The 10004-nt window shown below is 35.5% G+C and overlaps 1 protein-coding gene and 1 long non-coding RNA gene across 4 annotated transcripts in view; both read left to right on the forward strand.

The window, feature by feature from the left end:
* The window catches only part of LOC135214819 (WASH complex subunit 1-like), a 192864-nt gene that overhangs the window by 92099 nt on the left and 90761 nt on the right, over positions 1-10004 (forward strand). The gene's annotated exons all lie outside the window — the stretch shown is intronic.
* LOC135214818 (uncharacterized) lies at positions 3902-7392 on the forward strand. The gene is made up of 7 exons (XR_010314477.1): positions 3902-4092; positions 4297-4317; positions 5111-5151; positions 5509-5544; positions 6622-6703; positions 6900-6942; positions 7343-7392. It is a non-coding gene; the product is annotated as an uncharacterized LOC135214818 (long non-coding RNA).

Below are 10004 nucleotides of genomic sequence, written 5' to 3' on the forward strand. Positions count from 1 at the left end.
GTAAATTAAGTCACTTTTGTGATATTGGGTTTCCTCCTTCGCCAGTGATTATTGGAGAAAGTTCCTTACCAGTGTGAATCCAGTTCAGCTGTAATTGTATAGTTACACTTGGGTCAGGTGGTGTAGGTGCATCTGTGAATGGAGAGAGGGTGTCATTAATTTCAGTCTTCTGAATAAATATTACTTAAAAGTTCTTGTTCAGTAAGTAAAATAACCTAGGAAAACGTTTGACTGCCATAGTCTCTTTACCGCGGAATTAGGGCTTAGAATTACCCTACCAGCCGTATGTATCTATAGCAGGTGTTTGTTTTAGGGGTGTGGAAGGACTGGAGTTCGTGAAGTTAGCGTATGTCTAATTAGCCTTTTGCTCAGAAGGAAACTTGGAGACTAGCAGCCTGCGGTAAGGTTTTGATCAATAACATGCTTGAAAGGTGTAATCGATAACGTGCTTGTTGAAAAAAAAAAAAAAAAAATGACTGTAGTTTAGCTCTCCACGGAATAGTTATATAGATTTACCTTAATTACTTTCTGTTAATAGGTCAGCATGGGTATAGTAGGTTTATTTGGTAGGATAGCCTAGGGTAGTGTAGTTTCTAGCCCCCTGGTTTGCACTTAGGCTGTATTTGCACCCCAATTTCTTTTTTTCTCGGCCTGTATATTCCCCCTTAGTAATTGATTGGTTTCTTTCTATTTGGTTCATCATCATAATCACTTTCAACACTAGCTTTGCTTATGGTTCAAGCCCTTATAAAAGCTAAAGTACCACAATTTTTAAAACACCACCACCTTTTCTTTATAAATTCAGTGAAAAATTGAATAGACCATGCCTTTTCTTCATATGCAATTTGTGAAGGGGTATTGCTTAGGTTTTAATGCATGGGTAATTTGGGGTTTCAAATTCCACAATACATGATTACCAGATCATGGTCAAACTCCTGGTAGAATAGATACTTTCATGATAACCTCTTTATCAAATACAATTACTTAATATAATGTTGAGTCTTTTGAAAATATACTGCAGGGCCCAAGTTTAATGTTTTGATCTCTGGCTTTTGGTTTTGTATAGAGAAATGAAGGAAGGTGGTAGAACTGAGGTCACTTGGTTTATTATACACAAATTAGGTACTGGCCACTCCACATAACGTAATTGCTATATCTACCAGATTGTCACCCATTAGTCTGGATGTGGTACGGTAGCCATGTATCCCGTTGCTGAATAACCCCAGGTTCCATGCGATGTATATAAAAAAAAAAGTACAAACAAACAAACCTTTAATCTGGAAAATTTGAAATAGTGGTATTTAGAATTAAGAAAATATGGCAGAAGTGCCAATGTCCTTAGTTGCTAATATTTGTTGCTAGACTATAATTTTTGAATACTTTGTGTAAAATAAAAGGCTAATATAATTTGAACCTGATACTTTTTTCATTTACGCGTGTAACCAAAAGCTAGTGAAAGGTAGGTTGGGTTTAAAGTTGAAAATCTATGATAAAGGTTGTAAGTTGGGTTTAAAGTTGAAAATTTATGATAATTTCATTTTTATAATTAGTGATGTATAGGGTAATTTTACCCAAGACAATGTAGTCGTAGTGGCATTTTTTTCTTATGTTATGAGTACCATCCATTTTATGATGATAATTTACCACTTTTCATTCGCGGTGAAAACCAGACAGATTTTGCTTGTGGTGGCCATTTGTGTCTGATACCCCCAGTCTTTTCATGTTATTAGCAAGAAAAATTTCTATTTTAAGTAGATTTTTCTGTTCTTCCCCAGAATTGGACAGTTCTAGGCAGAAATTTGTTACTACTGTAGTAAATAAGGTCAGTACAATAGTATTTGTTTTCTAGATATTTAAGTGCCTTTATCCTTTGGTAAATTTTCATGATTATTACATCATTCATTCGCGGTGAAAACCAGACAGCTTTGCTTGTGGTGGCCATATGTGTCTGAAATAATAATATTTGCTGGTATTGATGTGTAAGGTGGTGCTCCATTTTGATTTTCTTTTTCTTTCGTTCCCCCCTTACAGAAAATGGTAACTGAGGAAACTACCTTAACCAAGGTAAGCTTGCTGGAATGGTATTAGTGGTTTCCTCTTCATGATGGTAGAGGTAACCCTTGTGTTGCGAATTCATGGGAAAACCATTACTGTTATCTCTCAATTTAATGCGGGGCTTCCGTTCAAGGAGAGCTCACTGTAATTTATAGTGTTTGGGAACTGTATTTATGATAGGCACAGGATATAGGTACGGCAGCCGTATCCCGATCGTGGTAGATATTGGTACGGCAGTGAATTGCGCATGCGTCAATTTCAGACTTCCTGCCGTACAAATAATATAGTGTGGTGAGGGTACGGCAGATTCTGTCATTGGCGCCGTATTTGCGGTCTTGACTTGCTGTAGATACGGCAGTTAGCTGTATCCGTTTACCAGTTTGCTAATCATACTGTATTATGTAAACCAGAGCTCGGCTTTTAGGTGGGACAGTCACGCTTTTTGAACATCTGTCCCCCTTTTTTTCAGTTAGCAAACTGTTCCTCCCCCCTGTTTTTGTTTGTTTAGCTTTTGTGAATTGTGTCCCGCTTTTTTGTACTACAAAAACAACACTATCCAGATTTTAATGGACCTGGTAAATTCTATAGTCTTCTCCGAGAGCTGCAATATACCCAATGAAGTGAATTAACTTAAAAGAATATTGTAAAGTATATAACGGCCCTTGCAGCTGCCGACGTCGGGCAGAATAAAGAGCCGAGAAAGTCACCAAAGGTACGATGGTAGTGTATATATTTATATATAATCCTCTTTGAATCTCCTCTTCGGAATTCTTTTCAGGGCCGATTCGATCGTTCGTGACCTACGTATATACCATGAATTACCCAATTTTTGAAAGTTTGAGTCTTCATAGATGTCTATGGCTTTCTTCAGCTCGTTAAAGCCTGAAAACATCTGTTTTTTGTTTTCGGCGAAAACTAATGTATTATTCCGCGGTTCATGCTGTTCCGTCACCATTTTTCTTGCTGTCACTGATATGCCCAAAGACTGTGTATATACTTCAGTATATAGTCTTTGGATATGCGTGAGGCGGTAAACAACGGTTAGCGCATGCGCATCCACTGCCGTACCAATATCTACCGAGATCGGGGTACGGCTGCCGTACCAATATCCAGTTTCGTTTATGATAACGATGACATGCGGTTGGCTTGTATTTCAACCATCGTATAATAGTAGATAATTACCGTAGTTATAATTGACATTATGTAGAATAGGATTTTATGTATTTATTGTAACTTTGCAATAGATCAAAGATCAGCAAGGAAATATGCAGTAAAATTTTAAACAAAGTTGTAGTTGAAGCTGAGGAAGCTGCTAATGGGCATGAAACAAAAATTTGTATTGTTTTCGCATTAAAGATTGATAACGTAAAGCTTGTATTATGATGAGATTGTTGAAATATGTAGAGAAAGATAACAAAACATGCTCCCAATGCAATCTATTAACGAAAAAAATAGTTCACAATGCGACTTATACAAGCCATATTTCAACTAATAATTTCGTTGTATAATGAAAAATTATGTTCTCTTATATAATAAGTCTAGATATTCATTTATGCTAACTGGAAGTAAGAAAATTTGCACAGAACTGAGTTAAATAAGGAAGGCTGATCTCCAAACATTGACCGCTATGTCATTTTATAACTCACTAATATGAGAAAACATACAATATTATTGGATACAGTGAAGCAATGCATAATATTTTATAAGATTTGTGGAAAAGATGCATATTTGTGTAGTAATGTTAATAGATACATATTGTGCTATGTATTTATTTTGAATACATGTTCATTGAGATGTGACTTATTTAAAATTAATTTTAGCAATTAGTGGTAATAGGAATATGTGGTGATGAAATAAACACAGACCTGTATTGAATTTAAATGAAAATAAAGTCTTACTGATTGCTTATAGATGTAGTTAATATATTTGTCATATTTTAGTATTGATGTAATGTCTTGAATTTAGGGTCCATTGTGCCGTCATTTTACCTGACATGCTTGACAAGTGGCTCCGAAAGTTAGAGGGCGTAAGAAAAAGGTAGGTACGATTATAATGTCCCATGAAATATGTCATTTGAAAGTAAATTATGACATTGTAGAGTTTTATGTACATGATGATATAAAACTGACACCTCAAATGAAACTGAAGATTAAAATGCTTAATTATCTGAAATTTTATGAAATGTTTCAAATAAATTTTTTCTAATTGTTGAATACTGATTATTGTTTTGTTTGCTTTCAGGGTTATGGAGAGGAACAAGATGTAAGTCTTATTTGAATCCTTTTTGCCTTGGTTATGGAATTGTTAGGGGGTTAGTTTGCAGAATGCCGGGCAGCCTCTGAATGGAAGTTTGGGTTGGGGAGGGTATATCCCTTGACCAGGTCAGGGCAGTGTCTAAGGGAGGTTTGTGAAGTTGTGGCTAGGTCAGGACCTGGCATTCTAGGAAAGGTTACAGAACTTGTCCTGTCATTCTATGCTCTCCCCGTGTTAGGCTTATTGTTGGGGTTTCTGCTGAACAATGCTTGACCTTGTAAATTCACGATGAAGGATGCAATCTTCTGAAAATGGAAAGTGTACTTTAGGTACAGTTAGCTTGAGCAAAATATGCAGACTTATCTTTAGATGTGACCAACTAATAACATATTTAACACAATTTTCAATAGTCAAACCAGTTTGTGGCAGAAAGACATGTTCATCTGTACTAGATCAGCAATGGTAAACGGCTTGATACTTATTCCGCATTTGGAAGACTAAAAATTTCATAACAAATGAGGATATTAATTCCACTTGAAGTATAACCTTTGTAAATTATCATAACTTTTGAAGGGGTTATTTGGAAAGAGCAGGTTTCAATGTGAATGAACTTGGATCTGACTTAAAGCCAAAATATGGTTTTGGAAGTCCATATTGATTCTTGAACAAAAAAGTCTAGTGATGAAATACTCAGTCTTGAAATATATCGTGTAGACACAATTCCTCGTTTCTGAAGTTGTGTAATAAAACAGTAGTGTGCATCCTTATTTCTGCTTTGTGATTTAATTTTTTTTTATTGCAGAAATCATTCTAGGAATGAGGTTGGATTAAATGGAAGTCCAGGTAGGCAAGTATATTTTTTTTGTAGATTTATAAAATTAATGTACTCTTATGTTGGATGAATCATTGAATAATTTGTAATGGAATAAGATTTAAGTACAATACTTGATATGATTATTCTTAATGTGCAGAACTACTGTTGCATAATTACTTGTTAAAATTTTTCTTAATGTACAGAACTACTGTTGCATGATAGATATCACATAATAGCATATCACCATTGTTAATGGCAAATGATGATCAAATATTCTTCCATAAATCTGTGATGGTTAAATACAAGCTCAACAGGACTGAAGTTATATCTTCATATTTACTTTGTTTCTTTAAAACTTTTATTAACCACATATTTTCTTTCTGCAGGATGATGCCATGGCTCCCCATTGGAAGTTTGTAAATGTATGTATTATCATGGACAGAAGAGATACCTATATGATTTTTAGTGTGATTGATCACTGAACATAAAAAAACATATGCATGTCAATGCAAAAGTGTGTAGAAGAGAGTGAAGCAAGACTTGTTAATTTGCGTGAGAAATTAACAAACCTGCATAGAGGGTGACAGTCAGTTGATGAGCATACGTTTTGTCAGGATTGTGGAATTATCCCTCATAGCCTTTGCCACCACTCGGCAGGTCTTGTCATGTAGTTCCCTGCGCTAGGTCAAAAGTCTGTATTAACTATTTGTCCAACTTGGCAAATTAGAATTATTTTCAGTCTATCTACAAAATTATAAAGATTTTCAATACAAGATATAATAGCATGGGGAACAGGTCGGCTTAAGTGTTGTGCATATAAAAAATGTTTACAGACCATGACCTGATCTTAGGGCACTTACACGTTTTGGGAATTGGTTATCCTGAGAGGACTTTTGAGAATGTGAAATCTTTGGAAAGGAAAAGTTAACATAGCTGAAGGTTAGTGCAGTTAAGGGCACAAAATTTTACTCGTAAGAGTTCAGGAGATTGAATTGGGTAGTTGTAGGCTTACCATTCATAAATCAGCAGTTACACACCTGTGTTATTGTCTTTGCATGAATGGAAGAGTAATTTGAATCATAACCAGCAGGGTTGACTCTTGTCAACTCTCTAGATTGATTCTTACATTTATTTTTAAAAATCCACAATACAGGCATTATATTACCTCACTGCCGTGGTTGGTATGGTATTAGCGTAGAAGTTCTCTCTCCGACGTGGTTCGGTAAGTTCACACACAGCCATTGGTCCTGTTGCTGAATAACCACTGGTTCCATGCAACATAAAAGCACCATACAAACGAGCAAAGAAACATGCAGGCAGTCGGCATCTGGTTATTTTATTAGATAATTAAGTTAAACATTGTATTGATGGCTGTGGTAAACATTGAACAGTTTTGTCAAGTGACTAGGTTGTATAATTCTTCATTTGTGGCATTTTGATTAGATTAGAGTACCCAAATTATGATTGGAAATGATGACTTCTAATTTCAAATGTTCCAGTTTTACGGGATTTCAAACAATTCACAGATGGAACCGACCGGAGGACTCAACATAAGGATGAGTTCTAACGCCTGCAAATTAGGTCAGTAAGTTTTATATGGTTGGCAAAAATTAAGGTACTGCTTCAACAGGACCCAAAACTTTTAAAAATGAGATAACGAATTACCGTTTGATCAACATGAAACCAGTTTAGAGCTGCATTAAATTTCTGAAAAGTTTTATAGTATGTGATTTTTTGTTTAATTTTGAAGTATTTTAATATTTGTGTTTTGTTCCAGGACTACATAGAGAATGAGATCTGACACTGGTGATTTCTGACAGGTTAGTGTTGCAAAATTGATTTGAAAAACCAAAAGGTTTCACAGAATTTTATTTTTGCAAAAGTTTCTCATCTCTTAGCATTGGGATGAGTGAGGTGTATTCATTCTGCTAGTTAATAGCCTTTTGGATTTCAACACGAATGCAGTTTGCCAATGAAATTAGATTTATTTGTTCAACTTCACATCATGATGGAAGTCAAATTTATTCCTGATGAATCTTAAAGTCAGAGTTCTGGAATCATTACACAGCAAAAGCCAGCAATGGTAGAACCCATTTGTTGTGGATTGCAGAACCTGGTGACAAATTGCACAAAGCAGTCTGAGTATTTAGAATAATTTTGCTTTAGTGTTGAGATTGAAGATCAGTTGTTTGATGGATTATTTTTATTTTATTTTAACAGGTATGAATCATTCCCCATGTGACTCCACATTTTGTGAAGGAGGCAGCAGATCATGTAAGTAACCGTGTTTGATTTCTGACTGTCCCCCGAGGGTGGGGGCCATAAAGCAATTTAGGGATGTAATAGTCAAGTATTTAATTTCATGTTTTAATTTGTTATTCATAGTCATATTACTTTGGGGTTAAGTGGAAATTGTGAATTATATTCAATTTTAAAATACTGGCTTACATTCAGGTACTCTTAAAAAATTGCCTATTAAGCATTTGAAGGTTCCCCAACTCCCCTGTGTTGGTCTAATGCCAATCACAGCCTGAATACAAGGGGAAAGAGAAAAAGGCAGGCGTAAAACGCATGGAGAAAGCCTTCTCTGTGAACCTGTCCTGCCAACAATTTTGCTTCAGTATAATGCTTACTATGCACACTTTATTTCATAGATTAGTAGATCTAAGCCCATATACCGTACCGAACTAGACTGGCAGTTTACTTTTAGTTATATTTTTTTGGCTGCTGTAATTGTAGTTTACCTTTGAACCCTTACCCTATAGTAAGGGGACCAATGGGAATGCGGGAGTTTTGGGTCTGGTAAAACACTTGGGAGGATTATGCCTTACAACTTATGGGTGGGGTAAAAAACACCTGCTGTTATTTCTTGATCACATTTGAAACAAAGTCCTAGCTTGAAATATAGCAAAAAAATAAAACTGGTAATGGAGGGAGCCATTGCGTAGCCAAAATCCACCTATTACTATTACGACTCCGAATCCTACTGCGCATGCTCCATGTTATATGGGAACTTTTGTTTCAGGCACAAGACCCTACTTGATACAGTTCTAAGCTTGCCTTTAAGGGGGTGTACGGCCCCAGTCAGGTTACACGTTCTGTTAGGTTAGTATCATAACCTAAATGTTACACTCCCTGGTTGTTACGTATCCCACACCCCTATTAGAATTAAATTATGGTGGGTTGTTAGTTTCTTGGCCCCGAACCTAAACTTTGAAGATTGTGCAGTCGAAGTAGACTATGGCAGTCTACGGTTTCCTGTTATTTTACTTATTACAAATTTAAGGTAATATTTTGCCGGTCAGTTGTAACCAATTGTTATTTACCTTTTGAACTGTGTATGTCTTACATTGTAGTCTTCAAAGGTAAATTACAGTCTGCCAAATAATGTTGCTTTGAAATTCTTGTTCACTTTGAAATTCTTGTTCAGTAAGTAAAACAACTGCCATAGTCTACTTTACCACAGAATGTGTGCTTAGAATTACGTACTCATAAATTATGCCACATTTTCTTGATTAGGAAGGGAGTTAGGAATACATATAACTGAATTTACTTGTAATGTACGGTGTCCAAACCTGGGTCACCAACTATAGTTTTGTGGCTTGACTAAGGGGGGGGGGGGGGGGGGGGGGGGGGGGGGGGGGGGGGGGGGGATGTAATTTTGCTTTTGACCAATTTAAACTGATGAAATTGTTCATTCAGAACAACCTTTGTCATTAGGATAAATCCGACAACAGCTGGAAAGTGGTAAAAAAAAAAATGTAATTGTAACTTCAAGGAATTGATGGCTTCTGGCAACCCACCAACAAGGTTGGTGATACACAAACCTGGAAGAACAAAAATTTGTTTTGTTGGAGTTGCCTACCTTGTTTGTGACCAGTTCCTTGCTTATAGAATTACTACTGTTTTTCCTGTTTCCAACTGGCACCAGAATTATCCTTATGTTAGACTGCAGGTTGGTTAGTTACGAAAAATAGAAATTGAAAATGTCTCATTTCTTTGAATAGGAATGAGTGTGTGCATCCATGTGGAGCTCCAGATTTTATGACAGCAAAGATGTAAGTAACTTGATTTTTGTTAGTTTATATGCTAAATCATTTGTTGGTGAAATTGTTGGTTGTCTTTGAATTCTAGGATATTTTTTTTATATAAAAATATGGCCTCTAGATATCTTGAAAGGTGTACTGAATTGTGCACAGATCCTATTGGTGTTTAGTAGTTGGTTTTTTAGAGTTTTACTCAAAGTTAGGACTGGTGTTTTCATTTTTAATCCCTCTTATATTTATTTAGTTTATATATATATATATTTTTTTTTTTTCTCTCCCTAACTCCCCTGTGTTGGTCAGATATCAATCACAGCCTGAATACCTTGGGAAAGAGAAATGACAGGCGTGAAAAGCATGGAGAATAGTCTTCTCTGTGAACCTGTCCTGCCAACATGATTAAAGTCTTCTCATAGATTTATTTTGCAATTACTTAATATATTAATATGTATATATATTATGTTTTATATTTTTAGTTATACTAATTCTTTTTTTTTTCTTTCTTTTGTAGATTTTTGCATTTGAAGGTTGGGAACAGAAGTGGAGATTAAATGGTGAGTATCAGCTCTGTGTGGGTATGAAATCCATTGGTCATAATTTGCCTTTCTCCTCTTCACTAACAGTGATGCTTCTTGTAGACTTAAATTAGAGTTGGATATATATTGAATTGCTGTATCAGAAAATTTGTTTTTGGTAGATTTAAATGGAGCGGATTAAGAGGAATTGTATAATTAAGAGGAACCAAAATATGTAAAATATCCAAAAATGTTTTCATCAAAATTTGTATTAGCTAGTTAATTACTAGGACATTTAAAACTAACATTTTTGTTGGTTTGTTG

The sequence above is a fragment of the Macrobrachium nipponense genome, chromosome 46 (assembly GCF_015104395.2).
Source record: "Macrobrachium nipponense isolate FS-2020 chromosome 46, ASM1510439v2, whole genome shotgun sequence".
Classification (NCBI taxonomy): domain Eukaryota; kingdom Metazoa; phylum Arthropoda; class Malacostraca; order Decapoda; family Palaemonidae; genus Macrobrachium; species Macrobrachium nipponense.